Genomic DNA, 22,637 nt, shown 5'->3' with positions numbered 1-22,637 from the left:
AAAAAAGATATTCTACAGAGGGGTTACAGTTACATGAGCAAGGTAATAAGTGCATTTCCTATTGAGCATTGTTACCTCTACCTTCTCCTTTTATCCCCTCCCTGACCTTCCCCTCCCCAATGTTACCCCCCACCACCCTGGCCACCAGAAGTTGTAAAGTTCTTTTTCAACATAGTGTCTTGTACATCTCATTGTTACATTGGGCCTACTTGTATGTGTATTTCAGCATTTTGTTATTTCCCTTCCCCTCCCCAAATTAGAAAAGTATATATACAAGATGCAAGGCACCGACATCAAATATAGTGAAAACAGGGGTTATACCATGGGTGAAGAACATAATAAAGAAACAAAAATATCACACAGTACATTATAACTATGCTTAAAAAAACAATAGCAAGCAAGAAAAAATATGTCTTTATCTTGGAGTTCATTTCACTTAACATCATCTTATATGGTTATATGTACATAGCTTTGGACCTTTTCTGCTTGTCCTAGACATATACTAGTTACTGCAAATAAGGGAAAGCATGGGACCTATGTTTCTTTGGGCTTGGCTTACTTCACTTAATATAATCTTATTTCCAATTAACCACCAGAAAATTGGAAGTGGCACTGTGGTTTAAGTGGTAGAGTGCTCGCCTTGAGCTGAAGAGCTGAGGGACAGTGATGCCCTAGCCCAGAGTTCAAGGCCCCACAACTGACAAAAAAAAACCTCTTGGAAATATTTGTAACATTGGGATCCAACAAAGATGGTATTGTAGTCATCCAAAAGAGTGCCATTCAAGAGCAGAGATGTCTTCCATGCCATTCCGGCAGAAGCCATTGACTACAGAGCTGCACCTCTGAGCCATCTTGAGCTCTAAGGTGATATCTGGAAAGCTCATATCCCTGGACACCCTGCACTTCAGGAAGAGCTTTGCTGTGAAGTCACCCAACACTCTGTTTAGGAGAAGGGAAGAGAATACACATTAGTAATGGATAGAGAGGAATTCAAATTGCTGTAGAAACGTGGGAAATGGACATGCTCTGTGTTGGAAGCCATGGGCACTGACATGTATCAACTCAAGACTACCATTATTGGAAAGTATTAGATAATCTATGGCTTAAAATAAGAACAACTTTATTCATTTAACTGTTAAGAGATAATATTCTACAAATATATGTACTCTGTTTCTGTTGTTGCTCAAGAACATTGTAGAAACCTAAACATGAATTTGCAGTGGACACTATAAGATCTTATAAGGTGGAAAAAGCAGATAATAGCCATAGGTCAGGTATATTGTTTATCACTGTAAAGGACATTAAACAAGCACAGAATCTCAGCAGCAGTACCATCAGGGACTAGTATGAGTCCCTGGTTCATTACTGCCCTGAAGTTCCAAGTCCTCCAAGCTTGCAAAGCTCTCTCAAAATTTGCAAATTAGGTACCAGTCTTACAAAGAGACTGCTCTCAGGAGGGACTACTTAAATTTTCAAAGGTTCCCATGACCCTAGGAGTTAAGAATGTGGTCAAACCTCCAGATTGCTTGTAAAAATGAAGAGCCAGGCAGACTTCCATGTTTTCAAATCACAGATTGGGATAAAACCATTCTGCAATTTGCAACATTTTCAGCATCTTACTCTCAACAGTCACCACGACCTTTTCTTGTTAAGCTATGTACAGACCACATTCATTAATCATTTTCTCTTTTTAAGGTTGAATTCATTAGGTTTTTAAAACTGATATAGATTCATAGTTGTTAGTCATAATTAGTTGCTTAAAAGGGTATGTGGGGGGGGGTTAGTGCCTCATTAGCACTTCTCTTTTCTTCTAAAATTCTAGCAAGCAATTAATAACAGAAAAAAAGGATGCCACTCATAGTCTGAAGAAACTGACCCACAACAATAATCAGTTTAAAATTTTTACTTTGCTCTTCTGAGTAGAAATTTCTGAGCTAGAAGTCAAGGCCATGTCTTTCTCTTGCACCAACAAGGAAAGAATTCTGGACAGGATATTATATCCTTAGCACCAATCAACACATTTGCTGGGTCCTTGTGTCATGTCACCATTGTGTTTATTATGGGAAACACAAGAGAATATATCTCACAAACTTTCTTCAAGGAGAGGAAACTAGTCTTTGAGAGTCTACAGAGATGTTTGCCTCTGGGAAGTGGTTAGACCACTATTGAAAGCATATCATTATTAAGCTTGACAGTTAAGCAGGGAAGGAGAAAAGCTCCTTAGACTGGCTAGTAGGTCAAACTTTCATTTATTTTCAGCTACACCACCTTGAGAGATAGGGGAGATGGAGAGAGAGAGGGAGGGAGAGGAGAGGGAGAGAGCAGGAACACAATATAATCATGCATTAGTACTGGGGCTTAATCTCTGGCTTCTTGATCTTGCTTGGCCTTTTCACTCAAGGCTGATACCCTACTACTTGAGCAACAGCTCCATTTCCATCTTGGGGGGGGTTAATTGAAGATAAAAATCTCACAAACTTCTCTGACTTGGCTGGTTTTGAACCAAAATCCTGAGATCTAAGCCTTTGAGTAGCTTGAATTACAGGTGTCAGCCACAGGCAACCGGCCATCACCTTGTATTTTTGCTCTTCATTTTCCTTAGTCTTTTCAAAATTCATTTTTCCAATGAAAACCTTGGAAAACCCATGGAAAGTACTCCTAGCATAGTGCAGTGCCTGCCAATAAACACCCTTGGCAGACAGCCATGTGGAACCTGGTTTCTGTAAGTGCATATTGTATGCACAAGACTTTAAGAAGGCTGTTGTGACTCTAGTTCGGGAGTCATTTCTAGAGTCCAGCACTAGCGAGAATGGATTCCATTCTTTACTGAGTCCCCCTCATATCCACTGACAAGTGAGATATCAATGACAGAGTATACACCTGGTGGTCAGTTCATCAGACAGTTGTGCTAAGGACTAGAGAGGTTAATACAAGAAAAATGATTAGCAGGTTTTGGCACACAACACACACTCAATAAATCTTAGTTAACATCTTCATTGTTGCTGTTATTTAGTAGAGCAGTATAATGCATGCATTCAAAATATATATTCAAAATACAAGAGCTATTTAAAAGCTTAGTTCTGGAAAGCAGTGCAGGAGAGGATTCAGTGTTAATTAGGAGGACAAGTCTAGAATGTTTACGAGGAGGAGGAGGAGGAGGAGGAGGAGGAGGAGGAGGAGGAGGAGGAGGAGATTTACTACGGGAGGAAACTGTGAATGTAGTTGCCCAATAATTGAGTGCAATATCTTGAAATGCAATGAATGTTAATTTTTTTACATCAGAAGAGTTTCCAATACTCTAGGGACTTACTTCTGCATGATTTTTGGGATTACTTCCATCTGGATGAGGTTGGATTCCTTCTCAAGTGTGGAGTACATACAATGAAAACAGCAGCATGTTTAGGAAAATTCCACAGGTAATGAACAGCAATAGCTATGAATATATTCTCCAGAGGCCAAGAGGCTTGGATTGGTACCTCAGATGTGACTGCAACCAGCTGAGCCAGCTTGGGCACATCTGAGACTCAGTTTCCTCCTATGCAAAACATAAATGGTAAAAGGACACCATTATGAAGCACGTAAAATGCCTGGCATCTTTAACAATTATTAGTATGAGGATCTCTATTATTTGTGTGTGAGTATGCATGCGAGCACATGCATGCATACTAGAAAGAGGCATCCAAAGTTGAAGCATATTTCAATGTCACCAGCATGATTTGGAGATGGAGACCAGACCCATACTCATGTTGTGAGAGGTGTCTTTGTCTTTAGAGCCCTCTGAATGGTAGCACCAAAGGGGAGCGGCAAGTAATGGTGCTTGTGGACTGGGGACTCAGTGACCCTACTCTGGAAGTTACAAATATACTGCGTTAAACTTTGAAGATAAAAAAAAAAAAGTGGCAGAATAGCAGCTAGGGCACAGAATGCCTCTCTCCACTTCAATTTGGCATTGATTTTGCCAATCAGGGAAAAAGCTACCTGTTGGATGGGATTTTTTTTCTGTGCCAATTCAAGAACACCAAGGAAACCAGTGCCGTATCCACTAACGAATCCAGTATTAAAGGCCCACAAACATACAAAAAGTCTTTAGTCACAGTGGTTTCTAAGTTCACATAGAAAATAAGAGAAATGATGCCTCCAAATCCCATTGTCAGTGTAAGGAACTTGATTACCTTTGAAATAAGCAGGCTTTGTTTCTGAATATCACAGGAAAGCTATTTTGTAAGGGAAGACAATGTTGTGATTAGATAAAATCTTATTTAGTCTATTTATTGACTTTTGATAAATTGAAATAAATCAGAAGCATGGTAAGTAATATAAGAATGATCTGTTGGGTATCATCTATTGGGTATCTATTATTTTAGGAACATGTCTACTTATTTTGGTGAGAAACTGAGAATAGTTTTATTGCTATTGCTTTGTTTTGTTGTTGTTGTTGCTTTGTGTGTGTGTGTGTGTGCATGTGTGTGTGTGTGTGTACTACTACTGGGGCTTGAACTGAAGGTCTGGATACTGACCTTTAGCTTTTTCACTCAAGGCCACTGTTCTACATCTTGAGCCACAGTTCCAGTTGTGGATTTTGTGGTTAATTGGAGATAAGAATCTTATGGACTTTCCTGTCAAGGCTGACTTTAAATCACAATCCTTATACTTCAGCTTCCTAAGTAGGCAGGATTATAGATGTGAGCCACCAGCATCTGGTTCAAGAATAAAATTTTAAGGAGATTTTCAGAATTGAAAAGAGATAAATGAGTCTTGAGAAATTCTCAGTGTAGTTGGCAAGAGAACAAACTGTCCAGAGTCAGATCTACCCCAGACTAATCCATCTCCTCTAACATCTCTGTTAATTTCCCTTTGATTCCAGTCAAAGAGATCCGCTGCAAGTAGGGATATGTGAAGACGTAGAGTAATCAACTCCTCTCAACTCCTCCCAAACCCAGAAAATCATATACAAGAACAGCAGAGTTTAAAACTTAAGTACCTGTCTGGAGTCCTGGAGTCCCTGAAGTAGAAGCACAGACTTACCAGATGGGGTAGGAAAAAACGTTGTAAACACAAGGGAGTTGGTCACTGCTTATATGGTGTGATCGAAGGAGTGTTCAGAAATATTCTCCTTGCTCACATAGTCACAACATTTGACCTTTCCCTGTATGCATCACAATTGGAAATGTACTGGAACCCAAGGTGTTAAAATTTAGGTATATAAATCCTTAGCTACAGTCTTAGCCTTCTATAGAATGTCTCCATTTGCTTAGAATAGCTCAAGATTTTATCTGTCATCATGCCTTATTTATTAACAGTGTCCTGTTTTAGCCTCAGATGCTTCTTCAATTTGGGAGATACTTTACATGGGCATCTTAGTTTCTAATTATCTGCAATAGAACTGATAAGACAGGTATACAACAAGAATTCATATCTGATAAGGAGGAAGATAAACTAAAGCTGTGAGGAATGCATAGGGTCCCTCAGTAGAATACTCCCAACAAAACAGTTTGGTAGAAACAGATAAAGAAGCCAAATAACAGCCTTCTAAGGATTTCCATGTTTTTCCTGGATGAGGCAAGATGACATCAAGACCCATTTAAAGACTGATGAATTCTTGATTATGAATAAATGTTACATTAATTAATCTTCAGTGTTAATGTTGATATTCTCAGATTATAGCTGATTTGTCAATCTTCAAAATTCTGATATTCTATGATGATTGGATCTGGAGAATTACACAGTCTTTAGTGAAGTAACATGATATGTTCTTGGGGACCATTCTGAGTGTTTTGCAAGGGTCTGTGACATGATAGGAGTCAGACAGTTTCAGTCAGTTGCACAAAGCCAGAATGAGGACGTACAAAGAAGGCTATTTGCTATGGCTGTGGTGGGTGGTGAGATATGTCTACATGCGTCTTTCTATTGTATGTTATGGTCCTTTGAGGGCTTCCATAGCTTTAGATTCGCTATTTATGAGTATTTCAATATGACTAGAGCTTAATAGAGTGCTGAGGGGGAAGTTGAGAATCAATCAGATTAATGTATTTAAACATCATTTACATTCACAAGCATTTGAGATTTGTTGTTATAATAGTTATCACATAGGTATAATTTGTAAGAATGGTTTGAAATACCATGATAAAGGTCTCCCTAATGTTTACTGTGATATGTGAATGGGGAATAGATTCCAGGATTACAGCAAAAGTCAGTGAAGATCAGGGTGCCAGTGGCTCATGTATGTAACCCTGGCTACTCAGGAGGCTGAGATCTGAGAATCATGGTTTGAAGTCAGCCTGCACAGGAAAGTCCATGAGATTATTACCTCCAATTAACAACTATAAAGTGGAAAGTTGAGCTGTGACTCAAGTGGAAGAGCACTAGCCTTGAGTGAAAAAGCTTAGAACAGAATCCAGGCCCTGAGGTCAAGCCCCAGGACTCACACATGTATGCATGTATATACACACACACACACACTCATATGTACACACACACACACATACACACACACACACACACACACACACACAGAGACACACACACACACACACACACACACACAAATGCCCCCATACTACACTCACCACAAAATGTCAGTGAAGAAAATGGGACCCTGAAATGTGATAAAGGGTGATTTTTTAAAAAATAGACTATAACTTTGTTAAACTTCCACATTGTTAAATCATTCTACAATCTGAAAGTAGAAAAGTCATGTTAGATCCATACCTTATTATGTCTGTTTACTTTTGTTTCCCCTCAATTAAGTGAAAATGAATGATTATAATTGTAATTATCGAACAGCTAGAATGTTTAGGACATTTCTTTCCAAGTCAATCATTAAAAACAAATTGAATTTAAATCTCAACCTGCTACATTATACCAGGAACTGTTGTTTTTGATGGAGTTTCTAGTGAGATTCTGTCTCACCTCTATAAATTTAATGAACTTTGCACCCAGAACTAGAAAAAATAGTAGATTAAATGCTGAAATAAAATAGTCTATAGCCACTGAAACACCAAGACAGAATCATGAAGAAATAAAAGTTCTATTAAGACCCATAACTAGCAAAGAAGTAGAACAAAATATTAGCAACTTTTCAATAAAGAAAAGCTTGGACCAGATGATTCCATTGTAAAATTATACCAAACATTTAAAAAATTATCACCAAATCATATCAATCTCTTCCAAAATGTTAAAACAAAGAGGGTACACTCAAATCCAATGTATGAAACCAGCATTACTTGATCATCAAAACCAAAGACATCATAAGATAATCAAAAGATAAACATGAATGCAAAAATCCTCAACAATATACTAATAAATGAAATTCAACATTTTTGAAGAATGATATCTCATGATCAAATGAGATATAATCCTCAAATTAAAGTATGGCTCAGTCTTCAAAAAGCAACTAATACAACATACTACATCATCTAAAAATGAAAAGGATAAAACTATCTGACAAAGTTCAACAATCTTCTTTGATAAATAATACTTAATAAACTAGGAAGAAAGGACATGACTCACACAAATTGCATGTGAAAAGCCCACAGCTAATGTTGTACTCAATAATGAAGACTTCAAAGCTCTTCCTTTAAGATCATGAGTAAGAAAAGAACGTCTCTTATTTCTTCTCAGTTAGTGCTGGGAATCACACCCAGAGACTCAAACGTTCCATGAAAGTGGTGTACCACTGAACTTTTCCCAGCCCTCAAGATGTTGGCTCTTGCCACCTAGGTGGTCTAGCATAGCAATTGGTCATGAAAAAATGGATCCATCTAAAATTCAAAGGAAAAAAAATAAATCATTGTTCTGATAAAAAGGTTTTATAACTAGAAAACCATAAATGTTCTCCAAAATATTGCTGCGACATGAAACAAATTCATCAAGGCAGCAAGGTACAAAATCAAGAGCAATTACTTGTGTTTCTAAACATTGACAGTGAATGACTTGAAAAAGAAATTAAGAACTTCTTAAAGCTGGGCACCAGTGGCTCACACCTATAATCCTAGATACTCAGGAGGCTAAAATCTAAGGATAATGGTTCAAAGCCAGCCTGGGTAGAAAAGTCTGTAAGACTCTTATCTCTAATTAAGCACAGAAGTCCAGAAATGGAGGTGTGGATCCAGTGTTGGAGCAACAGCCTCGAGCAAAACTGCTCAAGTTCAAGCCTCTGGACAGTAGAAGGAGAAGGAGAAGGAGGAGAATATCAACAACTTAAAGTAGTATCAACAAAAACAAAATACTTAGGAAAAACTTTAATCATAGTGACTTATACATCAAGAACTACAAAATATTGCCTGAAAAACTAAAGATCTAAATAAAAGGAAAGATATTTTGACCTCATGGATAAGAAAAGTTAATATTGTTAAAATGGTCGTAGGATTCAAAGTGAAGAACAGATTCAATGTAATATTCTATCAAAATTCCCATGGTATTTTTTCAAGTAATTGGAAAATACCCTAAAATTTAAGTGGATCTCAAAAGACTAAAAATTATTGAAGTATTATTGACAAAAATCAAACAACGGTGAAGGCTTCACACTTCTTGATTTCATATCATTTTATGTGTTTTGACTTCTAAAGTAATCAAATCAGTGTGGTATTTTCATAAAAACTATACTTTGACCGAAGGAACAGAATAGATGGCTAAGTAACAAAGTCTCATATATACGGTCACAGAATTTTCAACAGAAACAATGATAGTCTTTTCAACAGAGGATATTGGAAAAATCCTCCACAAAAGGAGAAAGAATATGGATCCTTGCATCATATATTGAAATTAATTCAAGAGAGAATAAAAAACTAAACATAAAACCTGAAACTATAAAACTCTCAAGGAAACAAAAGAAATACTTCATGGCTTTGGCAATGATTTCTTGGGTATGATTCTATAACCATAGACAGTGGAAGTAAAAATAAGTGGATGAGACCACTTCAAACTTAGCATTCTACATAGGAAAGGAAACAATAAAATGGAAAGAAAACCTACACAGTGGGAAAAATATTTACAAACTGTATTTCCAATAAAAGGCTAATATCATGAATATAAAAACTTCTTAGAACTCAAAGGTGACAAGTTAAAAATAAGCATTCTGGAATTTTTATTAGGCAAACCCTTGAATAGACATTTTTTCAAAGATGATACATATGTGTTCAAAAATATAGATTCTCAAGTCACTGATCATCTGAGAAATACAAATTTAAAACCACAATGAAAAACCAAGCATACCGACACATGTCTGTAATTTCACGTACTCAGGATCTCGAAGTAGTGGTCTGAGGTCTACTAGACAAAATGTTTCCTCTTTTCAATGGACATGACGGGAACAACATATAAGTGTGCCCAGTCATTGTCCTTCATTTTAGGTGGGAGAACAGACATCATTCGTCATGCCCACATAGATCCTTGAAAACATCTTTTTCCTTTGGCTGGTATTGAACCACAATCCCTCCATTCTTTACAACAAGTAAAGCCAGAGAATTGAAAAGAAAAGTATGTCTCACAAAGGGAAGTTTTAAATCATCTTGTCCTCATGGCCTTCATCACATTGCCAAATTTGAGAATTAAGTAACACCCATTTTAATTATCCCCAAACTATGTCTAAGGATCACAGTATATTCTCCCAGCTCAGCAAGCATGAATGTCACAGAAAACAGCTACCATTTTGCACACTTTACTCCGCTTTCCTCTTTTGAGGAACAGAAAATATTTCTCCCTCTTTTTCGATGTCTCCTTAGTTTCTCTTGTTATATAAAAATAAATCCAGTTAAAAGCCCTACTTTGTTAGACTTTCCTTTTCGTGAGACATCCTGAAATGCTTTTTACATGTGTATCTCAAGCTCCTGAATAGCCTCATGGACTGGGAGACTGAAGGAATTCCCTTACACTCCATCCAGTCACACGCATGTATTATACCAGACACATACGACGACAATACAATACATACTACACACATGTAATTTGTTCCACTCAGTGTGTTTTGCCAGGGCCAGAACTGTATAATAAGCCTTTGACATAGTTTCCTAAAATTTGCTAATACTTTTAGGCGCATTAAGGAATGATGGTGGATTATATAGAATAATCATCCATTCAGATGACACAGGTTTCATATAATAGGGTTTCACAGCATTTGGGTGCCTGGTTTCATAACTACCAGTTTAGTACGTAGAAAATTGTGTTCCACTTGTCTCAGGCATCGTTCAGGCACTTATGTGAGTATCCTATATTTAATCTTCACAGGATATTTAAGATAAGAATTTTAGACCCTTGGTTTATAGTAGTTAAATTAAAACTTAGTTGAGTTAAAAATTGAGTCTGAACCATATAGTATTGTTGGTGGGACTGCAAACTTGTTCAACCACTTTGGAAAGCAGTATGGAGGTTCCCAAAAGACTTCACATAGAGCTCCCCTATGACCCAGCAATCCCACTTTTGGGCATTTACCCAAATGATGACAAACAGGACCACACTAAAGCTACCAGCACAACTATGTTTATTGCAGCATGATTTACCATAGCTAAGATACAGAACCAACCCAGATGCCCCTCAGTAGATGAATGGATCAAGAAAATGTGGTATATATACACAATGGAATTCTTCAGAAAGAATGACATTGCCCCATTTGTTAGGAAATGGAAAGGCTTGGAAAAAATTATATTAAGTGAAGTAAGCCAAGCCCAAAGAAACATAGGTCCCATGGTTTTCCTTATTTGCAATAACTAGTATATATCTGAGACAAGCAGAAACGGTCAGATAAGTTGATGTTAGGCGATATGAACCCCAAGATAAGGATTCAAATGGTTTTTTTTCTTTCTTGAGATTGTTTCTAACATATTTAAAAGATGATTTCTTTGTTGCTTTGAATGTCCCTCCCCCACGGTATAACCCCTGTTTTCACTGTTGATGTGGGTATAATTTGTGGAGGGGAAGGGAAAAAACAAATTGTTTAAATGGGGATTCAGGTGGACCCATTGCAACAATGAGATGTACAAGACGTTATGTTGAAAAACGAACTTTACAACTTTGGTGCACAGAGGCGGTGGGGGGGGATGAGGGGTGAGAGGGATAGGAAGGGAGGTGGGGGGATGGGAAGGGATTGGAAGGGTAAACAAAGGAGGAGGCTACAATGCTTGATATGAAATGTACTCATTATCTTGCCCATGTAATTGTAACCCCTCGGTACAGTATTTTCACAATAAAAAAAGAAAAAGAAAAAGAAAAAAAATTGAGTCTGTTTTACAGGTGGCTCCTGAATTTCCCTATGTGACAGTCTTCAGGAGTGATCTTGTTGAAGGTTAGGTCAGAGATTTATTGAGAAGTCGTGTTTACAAAACAAACCCACTCATGTTGTTCCTTTGTTTGGAGCAAATTCCTACAACATTGACAAAAGTAGAAAGTCAGGTTCCTCCCACTCCAACAATACCTGGTTCCTGTCACTGCCTGAAATTTGCTCAGTATCCCTGGGATTATAATGCACATCTGGTTGAGTGCAAAACCCTTGCATTTTGTAAAGCAGAAACCTGGTAGTATCAAGGGGGCGGGGGAGAGAGTCATTTTCCATTTCTTTGTAAAAGCTCATCTGTAGATTCTATAACATTCTTTCTTTAAATTAGGATAATAAAAGGCATTTACAGTTATCACTAATTTTCTAAATTCCATCCCTGGGAGGCAGCATAAAAGTTCTTGCTCTGACAGGTGCAGGAAGTTTGTTCTAAATGGTACCTATTACTCTTTTCAGGCTTCTGCTCAAAGCTCTGTAGGAAATCATGTACAGTCTCCTGTTTCTGGGGGGGCTGTGCATCTTTAGATTTCCATTCCATTTACCCGCCAAATTTAGACTTTCCTAGTCAAGGTCGCTCTGTTGATTAATGACTTAACAGTTAAAATGAAAGTTGCAGGCAGGAGAAAGAGGAAGCAGCAGGGCTTCAAAGAGAGAGAGAGAGAGAGAGAGAGAGAGAGAGAGAGGCAGAGGCACAGAAACACTTCACTAAAAGTAATACACTTGCCTGATGAAGATCAATGATGCGAATCTCCTGGCCATTAGTATTCCCTGGCACTTCATCTTCAATATGGACAGCGACAGCAATGGCTATTTATTTGAGAAAAATTACACAGCTTGACATATTCTCTGTTTCACTTTTCCTCCAGAGAATCTTGCACACCACAATTAAGGGACATTACAGTGCTAGAGAAAAGCAGTACAAAAAATCCAGTTTCCTTGCTCCCTTTGGCCATTCCCTTTGCTTAGTTATCATTTATTTTTTACCTGTGTTCTTGGAACAAAAGAGCTAATTTTCTAGCAAAACTATCTTGACAGTTCACTCAATAGCAAATGCAACATGCAGACAGCCTGAATGGAGAGGGTTTGTTTCCCCAGCTGTACTTAATATGCTTAAAAGATTCAAAATAGTATCTGAGCAAAATTCAACTGCAAGCACATGTGAGGCATGGTCTTGCACTTCAGAATGATTTCCTGGTATCTGTGATGAAGACTGAAATTCATATTATCTCAGTTGTCATCCTCACAGGCTTAAATATTTTGATCACCACATTGATGACAAATTAGCCAAAGTGATTTAACTAAATGGAGCACTGAGCACAGACAACTTTGTCAGAAGGTTAAAAAAATCATCTAAGGTTGGCAGCTATCCAAGGGAAGAGTGAAGACTAAAAAAAAAAGAAGCCACTAAGAGCACCAGAGGACATGAAGATGGTAGAGAATGGAGGCAAATGGTGGGAGAAAGAGCAGGTAAGCCTAGTCTATGGAGTCCAAAACAAACCACAAATACACAGAGTTCAAAAATCATTGCAAAGTTCAAGATGGTTCTGATAGAGCATTATGGCAAGCACAGGGCTCTTTTAGCATAGTGCCTCATGAAAGCACACAGAGGCCGTGGCCTTCAAGTTCCCTTTGTAAGAAAGGACTAAGAAAGGAAAGTACACACCCCAAAATCAGCAGAGAAAAGACAACCTACAGAATGGGAGAAAGTATTACCAAATCATACATCTAATAAGTGGTTGGTAGCCAAAAGATGTAAGAATTTTTCAACTCAACAAAAACAGAGAAGCCAAAGAAAAGAGGGGGTAACAATGCTTGATAGGAAATGTACTGTACTCATTACCCTACTCATGTAACTCTAAACCCTCTGTACAGTATCTTTTTTTGTCAGTTGTGGGGCTTGAACTTTGGGCTTGGGTGCTATCCCTCAGCTCTTCAGCTCAAGGCGAGTGCTCTACCACTTGAGCTGCAGCACCACTTCAGGTTTTCTAGTAGCTTATTGGAGATAAGAGTTTCACAGACTTTCCTGCCTGGGCTGGCTTTGAACCATGATCCTCAGATTTCAGCCTCCTGAGTAGCTAGGATTACAGGTGTGAGCCACCAGCACCTGGCTGTACAGTATCTTTACAAAAACAACAAAATAATAATAAAAAAAAAGCCAATACAGTGGTACATACATGTAATCCCAGCACTCTATAGGCTAAGGGGAGGATGAACATGAGTTGTTCAAAGCCAATTTAAGCTACACAGCAAGATTATGTCTAAGTAAAAAACAAAACATCACCAAAAACAGGTAAAAAATTAAATGACTAAATATTAGACAAAGGACTTGGAGACATAACAATTCAGGAGCAATATGCCAGTTTCTAATACACTTGAATAGAGAAATGAAAATAAAAACCACAGATCTCCAATCACTTCAATCTACTAGAATTATCAATATCAAAGAAAAAATTTCAGACAATAACAAATGTTGATGAAGATGTAGAGAAACTGAAATTCTTATGCACTGTTAGTTGCATTATAAAATGTTATACCAATTATGGAAAACTGTATAGTAGTTCCCCAAAATATTAAAAGTTTAATGGCCATACAACCCAGCAATCTCATTCTATATTCAAAGACATTGAAATCAGGATTGCAAAGAGATCTTCAGACCCTTGCCATAGAAGCATTATTCACAATAGCTCAGCGGTAGAAGCAATCTAAATGTCCAATGATGAATAAATGAAAAAGTAAATTGTTATGTGTGTATTCATATATGTCTAAACATCTTACAATATTAAAAATGTGAGTCCTTTGCATTCTGCAACAGGGATATGCCTTGAAATAATTATGGTAAGTGAAATAAGCCAGTTACAAAAGGAAAATGCAGCATGATTCACTTACATGAACTACTTAGAGGAGTCAAAACCACTGAAGTGGACTGGTAAGTTCCCTGGACTGGGATTGGAGATAGGAAAATATTGTTTAAAAGGTATAGAGATTCTGTTTTACAAGGCAAGTATTCTGAAGACTTTCTGTACACAACGTGCATGGATTACACAACATAACAAAAGTGAATAGTTAAGAATTGAAAAAAAAGTCAAAAGAAGACTGAAAAAAAAGAAATGTATTCATTATCTTGCTCATGTAATTGTAACCCCTCTGTACAGTATTTTCACAAAAAAAGAAAAAGAAAGAAAAAAAAGAATGGTTAAGATGGAAAGTTTGTTACATATGTTGAAAGCACAATCTCATTTCACCTGCTCTCAAATGTTGTATGGATCTCAAGTCACTATGGTATCATTAATCTCCCAAATAAGATGCTTGGGCATCTTGAAGTAAAGCATGTGTTTTGATAGAAATCTGTACTCTTTGTACTAATCAGCACATAGGAAAAGCTTTGGCTGAATTTTAATCCAATTTTTGGGACCATATTTCTGGAATCTCACTGAACTCGTGTATAATATTCAAGGGTCAATTATTTCACATTAATGACTTCCCAATTCCCTCCTTCTGCATATGGTGATGAGGGATAATGGATGATTTTTTTTCTAGGAGCCTTTCTAACCATTAAGGGTCTGCCACCAATATGTAAATAAATGTCTCATCTTAGTTTAAACTATACATTTAGATCCTCTCCTGTCATGGCTGTTGACTTTCATGCACAAAGTTAGCTCAGTCAATCTAGTTCCTAGGCAGTCTTTAGCAAGGCATGGAGTATGTTCAGATTTCATCTGACAGTGTCACGGAAATAGAATCCATTTCTATTGTGATAAGTCTTGCAATGACCATTCTGCTGGAGGTGTCCTAGGACTATGTCATCTCTTCCCCAAACTGAAGGGTCCTTTCTCCCCCTCATGCATTTTCACAAGTCTTTGATTACTGAACAGGAATCTCATCGATACCCAACCTTTGCCTATCTCCAAATCCACAGGCTGGGACAAATCATACAAGTTCTATTTGCAATTATTTCTAAATTCAGCCATTTTTTAATTACTTGGTCCTTGTGCTTACCTCATGAGATACACATCTGATGTTTTGTTTTAAGAAGTATGAGAATATTTACACACAATTTACCTAATATAAAGGCACACACACTAAAGACAATGCTGTTACTTTTAAATAAAATACTGTTATTTTTATTTAGTTAAAATATATCAGAATAACTAAGGTTCTGAATTCTAGCTGTGCCTTGAAGCTCACCATCAAGCCTCAACCTTAAACCTCAAAGCTAGGCCTAAGTCCAGCATGGGATCTAGTGGGTCCCCCAGAATCATGACTATTAACTGTTTCAACTCAGTTGCTCTCTCTAGTCCTCGTGAGACCTCACTGAACCCGACTGAAACCAAAGTTTCTCCATCCCTCTGGAACTCATTCCTTAGTTTTAGTTTTTCTAAGCAGAATAGCAGTTTAGTCCTTTTGATCCCACCTACAGAGTACCCACCGTTGCCTGACCAGGTCTTATAAACAGTGCCCGTTCTGCATCTTCCAGTCTGCTAGACCATGTGTATAGGACAAGAGGGCAGCATGTGAATTGCACTGAAGCAGGGAGAGAATGGGTTTGAGGTGGGAGGAAGTGGGAGCCACACTTTATCTGCCTTTTGTTTCCTTAGAGTTTGTCTAGAAAACCACATGTACTGTCTTATTAGTACCCCATGTTTCTTCCCTTAAAACACATCTCTCACATTTCCTTTCCACCTGGGGACCACACCTAGTTCATTATTAAAAGAACTGTGAAACAAAGCCCAGCTGCACTACTGGGCCAGGTACCAGTATAATCCTGGCTAATCAGGAGGCTGAGATCTGGTAGACTGAGGTGTGAAACTCTTAAGGTTCAAGATATTCTACCCCCCAAATAACAAGCAAAACCTGAGTCTGGAGCATAGCATAAGTGGTAGAGTGGCAGCAGAGCAAGTAGGAATACCTAACAGATGACCTGGAGTTCAAACACTGGAACCATCAATAAAAACAAGAAAATGACAAAATGACACAAGCAACAGCAACAAAATACTTTACTACTGAAGCCATGTAATAGTAGCCCTAATTTCACTTCAGGTTCTGAAGGACAAGAGAACATGTACCCCATGATCATTTCTTTCATATGAATCCTAATTGTTGAAACTAGTTTAGAAGTACATTTACTAATATATCTACATGAGACATGCTGTATACATCAACTAAAAGATAACAATTATCATATGTTTCTGCTATGCTACAATAAATCTTACCTTCTATTCATTTTTTTCTTCATCTTTTTTTTCTTTTTAGTACCAGGGATAAATTAAATTCAGAGATTCATGGTTATCAGCTTAGTACTGAGACTTGATCCACACACTTCCATTTGTTTCTAGTTTTTTTTTGTTTTGATTTTGCCTTTTAAGTTTTTTTCTCAGTTGTAATTTTGTGTATTTGCCCAAGCTATCCTAAAATGGCAATCCCCTATCATGCCTGAATTCTTGTTCCTCATTGCAAAGCAGCAGATCTATAAGAAGTCACAATAAATAGCAACAGGAATAGATTTAAACAAGACAAAAATGCACCTTGATGAAAGAACAAGATGAACTGAAAATAAGCAATGAGATATACCAGAGACCAAGAAAGATGAGATAAATTCAAAGATGGATATCAATCTTGGCAATTTCTAGGATTAATTGGTTTGTTGTTGTTGTTGTTGTTTATTGTGAAAATACTGTACAGAGGGGTTACAATTACATGGGCAAGATAATGAGTACCTTTCTTATCAAGCATTGTAGCCTTCTCCTTTGTTTCCCTTTACCTTCCCTTCCCATCCTCCTCCCCCCGCCACCCCCCCCCCCAATCCTCCCGGCTACCCCCCACCACCACAAAGTTGTAAAGTTAATTTTTTGACATAATGACTTGTAAATCTCATTGTTGCAATGGGTCCACCTGTATCCCTATTAAACCATTTGTTTTCCCCTTCCCCTCCACAAATTATACCGCCAAATACAGTGAGAGCAGGGGTTATACTGTGGGGCAGGGACATACAAAGCAACAAAGAAATAATCTTATAAATGTGTTAGAAACAATCACATGAAAGAAAAAAAAAACATGTGAATACATATCTTAGGGTTTATTTCCCTAACATCACTTTATTTGACCTTTTCTGCTTGACTCAGACATATACTAGATATTGCAAATAAGGGAAACCATGGGACCTATGTTTCTTTGGGCCTGGCTTACTTCACTTAATATAATTTTTTCCAGGTCTTTCCATTTCCTAACAAATGGGGCAATGTCATTCTTTCTGATGGAGGCATAGAATTTCATTGTGTATGTATACCGTATTTTCTTGATCCATTAATCTACTGAGGGGCATCTGGATTGGTTCTATATCTTAGCTATGGTAAATAATGTTTCAATAAACATAGTTGTGCTGGTAGCTTTAGTATGGTCTTGTTTGTGATCATTTGGGTAACTGCCCAAAAGTGGGATTGCTGGAATTGCAGAGCTTCTGCATGGCAAAGGACATAGCTAGCAAGATCAATAGGAAGCCCATGGATTGGGAGAAAATCTTCACTAGCCATACAATGGACAAGGGTCTCATATCTAAAATATACCTGGAACTCAAAAATTAAATCCCCCAACAACAAATTCTCAAAGAAACAACTGCCCAAAAAATAAGTGGGCTAAAGACTTAAAGAGAAACTTCTCTGAAGAGGAAAGAAGAATGGCCAATAGACACATGAAGAAATGCTCAACCTCCCTAGCCATAAACGAAATGCAAATCAAAACAACATTGAGATTCCACTTCACCCCAGTTAGAATGGCTATAATCAAGAACTCTAATAACAACAGATGCTAGAAGGGATGTGGACAGAAGGGATTAATTGTTTTATCTTACTACCTAATAATGAAAAGAGAAGTAGAACATTCCTCAAAGGAGAAAGTTAATTCCAGGTAAAACTACTTCAAGTTGGAAAAAATAATATTCTTATACTATCCATACTGTTCCACACTCATTTGAAATGCATACACATGCAACTGGTAGAACAAGAAAATGAATCAGTTCAAAATAGTGCTGACTTCCTTGCTGCCGAACCTTATCGGTATGCTCCTGATCGGTGCCGAAATACCTGCCATAAACTGTTGAAGGACACTCAAATTATGCCATTTCATGAATGGTACTGACCATAAATACTCACTAATAGGCTCTCATGTTTAATGGCCCTAGCTTGAGCTTGCCAATTGCCCTATGTTTTTTGGCAAGAATGTGCCTTAGATTTAACATCTACTTGTAAGCATAACTATTTCTCACTATTTTATTGGCTTCAAGAAAACGAAGAGCCTTCTGCCTTCTGCGCCTCCAGACAGAACAGACTTAGCAACTTGGTTCCTAAAGACTGTGCTAAAAATATGCAACTCCTTTTTAATCACATAAAAGCAAGTCACAGCCCAGGAACTGGAGACCACTCCCCACTTGAATGCCTACTCTAGACATAGTTTACTCCTTTATCTCACTATACAGTATTTCACATAGTGCTGACCTTTTTGTGCTTGTTTCTTCTTGGTATCTTTTGCTTAGATAAATTGAACTACTCTGGGATCTCCAGACAAAGCATGAACCTTGTCTCTGAGACCCATATCCTCCTATCCTACTCCTCTCCTACACCCCTAACATAGAGATGTTACCCATCTCTATGCCTAACGGTGAAGCTGCTCAAATCCTGAACACTTCAGTGAGCAAATCATTTATTCAGACTCTCTGGTTTCTATTTCAATAGCATAATATTTCCATGCTATCCAAAAGTTGGAACCATTAAGAAAAAACAAATTGAGAAAAAAAAAGTCACGAGAAGAACATAAGAAAAACTAGGAAAAGGAAACAAGTAGAAAAAGAGAACAAAAGAGAAATATACCATCATAAAAAAGATATTGGTAGATCTTCCTTATTACACTTTTATTTCATTCTGACTTTATTGGTGCTAGATATGTATTTGTCTATAATGCCACCTTAGGCACAAATATAGCATAATGACATTAAATTGTCTCAAAGCATCCTTTCTGAAATAAAAAATTTAATGCTTACATTATCTTCTACAATGAAACAATGTAATGATTTACGTACTCATTACCTCTTTTGTGGCAAACATAGCTAATTTCCAATTTCTCAAGTTTTGTAACTTGTTTTGTTTGAAGTTTTTGTACGCCAATATGAAGTCATACTGAAGGTTTAGAATATTAATTAGGTATGAGTTCCATTGGCAGAATTATTTGGTAAACCACTTTCTTCTCTCATTACTTTATCTTTAAAATTAGAATTACAAATTAATATTTTCCAACATGCTTCTAATCATTTCACAGAGATCTCTCTCTACCCCTGAATTCTACTTTAATTGTAGAAACCAAGACTGAGACACTATGATTGGACCATCTGACATCTAAGCATAGTGAGAAAAATGGATGCAATCCTGCAGTATACCAAAGAAAAACATTACTTATGCTTCTGATTTGCATAGGCTATAGAGATCTTATAGTTCTTAAAAGATTACAGTGTCTAGATCTTTATATCTGTTTTCATTATAACTTTGTTTGGGTTCAATAAAGGCATACAGAAAAAAATGAATAGAATGAATCATTCACAAATAACTTGGATCCAAGAGAAATAAATAGTCAGTTGCTAGTAAAAGTAGTTTCTTTTGAAACACAGCCAGAAATCAGTGGTTCACACCTGTAGTCCTAACTTTTTAGAAGACTGAGATTTGAGGATTGCCATTCAAAGCCATCCTGGGCAGGAAAGTCCGTGAGACACTTATCTCCACTAATTTACCAAAAAAAAAAAAAAAAAAAGCCAGAGTGGAGCTGGGACTCAAGTGTTAGAGTGCTAGCCTTGAGCAAAAAAGTTCAGGGACAGAGATCAGGCCCTGAATTCAAGGCCAAAGACTGGCACAAAAAGTGAATAAAATAAAACACAGTGAGTGATATACGCTATAATCTGGGAGGTGTAAGAGAAGAAGAATGTGTATTGGCTATGTATAATTCTACCCCTTCTATAGTTGCATTGTTACTTATTACAGAACTTTTATATCTCTCAAACTGATCCCAACTCATAGATTCAGGATAATGAAAATATTTAAATCTGTAATTACTCTCCTGCCTCTTCCCTTTAGGTTTAGAATCTAGGGCTTTTCTATGATGCTTATAAGACATACATCTTTTGTCTTACGACTGAAGGACCAATCCTGTGCTTACTTTTTCTTGATGAACTTTAGCAGATGGTCTTGCTGCTGGAAACATGCAGTCATAATTTTCCTATTCATTCTGCTTGTAAACCATTGTGGCCACCTGAAAGTAGACGATTTATTGGACAACTATAGATTATAACAATGTTTTTTTCAAACTTTTATTTTAAACCCTTGAATATGTTGTTCAATACAATCTTACTTCAGTCTGACAAGGAAGAAGGGAAGTAGAGTTTCTTCAATTCATCCTGGGTAAGGATGGGGAAACAGTAAAACCTGCACACTAGGTGGCCAGCCACAACCCACATCCCAGAATCACCTCTGAAAGCAACTATTAAGGGTAATAGACCAAGGATAAGATCTCACTATCTTGGCTGGTTGTTTTTATTTTCGTTTTGTTTTTATTTTGTTTTTTGTCAAGGTGATGTACAGAGGAGGGGTTACAGTTGCATAAGTAACGTAATAAGTACATTTCTTGTCAAACTTGTTACTCCTTCCCTCATTTTTCTCCCATTTACCCTCACCCCATCCATCCTAGTTATACAGATCATTCCAACATATTGTCCTGTGAATATAGCTTTTGCTGCATTGGTTACCCTCTTGTCTTTTGTCTCACTATTCTGTTGTTTCCCTTCCTTTCCCTAATTCAGATAAATGTATATTCAATTTCAGGGTATCAAAATCAAATACAGTGACAACGGGGAATATGCCATAGGGAGAAAACATAAAAAAGGAACAAGAAATCACATTATACATTAAGAAAAAAAACAAAGAAAACCCTCTTCTGTCCATGTCTTGGAGTTCACTTCGCTTAGCATCATCTTATATGGTCACACGTACATAGCTACTGAGCTATTCTGCTCATCTGCTAGAATGTCTGAGATGTATACTATGTATTGCAAATAAGGGAAACCATGAGACCTGTTTTTCTTTGGGTCTAGCTTACTTCACTTAATATTATTTTTCCAAGTCTTTCCATTTCCTTCAAATGAGGTGGTGTCATTCTTTCTGATGGAAACAGAATTCCTAAGTTTTATATATTTTACAAAAAAGGGATTAGTTCTTGGGTTAAACATAAAGAACTGATAAATTTTTGAGAAGTTGGCAATGATAATTACTTTGGTTTGATCATTACACATTGTATATATGTATCATCACATTGTCATACTTTCCCCCATAAATATGTACAATTACTATGTCCGTTAAAATATTTCAAAGGAAAGAATGCACCCAGCTGGATTTGACGAGGCTCTGTTCTCTCAACACTGACAGATGGGACAGGCAGCTTCTGATTGCCTAAGTCTGTTATACCTTCCTAGATTTCCCATGGTGATATCAGGAAATGTGTACCAGAAATGGAGAAGTCTATTTAAAATTGAGCCACTGGAACTGATGGTGACACAGATTCGAGGAGTTGCAGAATCAGAAGCAAGAGTCACATTTAGAGACATCATTAAAATTCATACAACAGCTAACACTTGCAAGAGACACAGACTCCGTATAGAACACCAAAAGCAAGTACAGTTTAGATGTCTATACCCTTCTCTCAGGAAATATTTGCTCAGAAAGCCAGGTTGCAAAGAAGGAACAGAGCAAGAGCGTAGGGTCTCACTCATTATTCTTGGTGGCCTGAGAGACCACATCTAGTCAGGTAGAATATGGATTTCCAGGTGAAATCTCATACAACAGCTATTTTTATAGACATTAGGTATTTTGGGCATTTGAATAGCAAAAGCAATAAAGTAACATCAACTCAATATAAACCATATGCACACTATGTTAATCTCCTAAGGATGTCATGGCAAAATACCACAGATTGGGTCCCTGGAACAGTAGTTCATTTTCTCAGGTTTGAATACTGGAAATCCATTACCAAGACATTATCAGGGATGGCTTCTGGTGAGTCCTCTCTTCCTGGCTTGTGGACAGCCACTTTGATGTGGCCTTTTGTCTACACACATGTGGTGAATGAAAGCTCTCTGGCACCTCATCCTCTTGTGATGACACCAGTCCTGTTGCATTAGGGCTCTATCCTTAAATCTTCAGTTATCTTTAATTTCACCCCTAAACACCCAATCTCCAAAAACCCTCACACTGGGCCCAGAGCTCCAACAAATGATTTCCCTTAAACTTTGTAAAACAACTATTTGTGCTGTAATTGCCCACCATTCAAGGGACATCTGAACTGG

The sequence above is a fragment of the Dipodomys ordii genome, unplaced genomic scaffold (assembly GCF_000151885.1).
Source record: "Dipodomys ordii isolate 6190 unplaced genomic scaffold, Dord_2.0 Scaffold186, whole genome shotgun sequence".
NCBI classification, from domain to species: Eukaryota; Metazoa; Chordata; class Mammalia; order Rodentia; family Heteromyidae; genus Dipodomys; species Dipodomys ordii.
Note: the sequence above shows the minus strand (reverse complement) of the source record.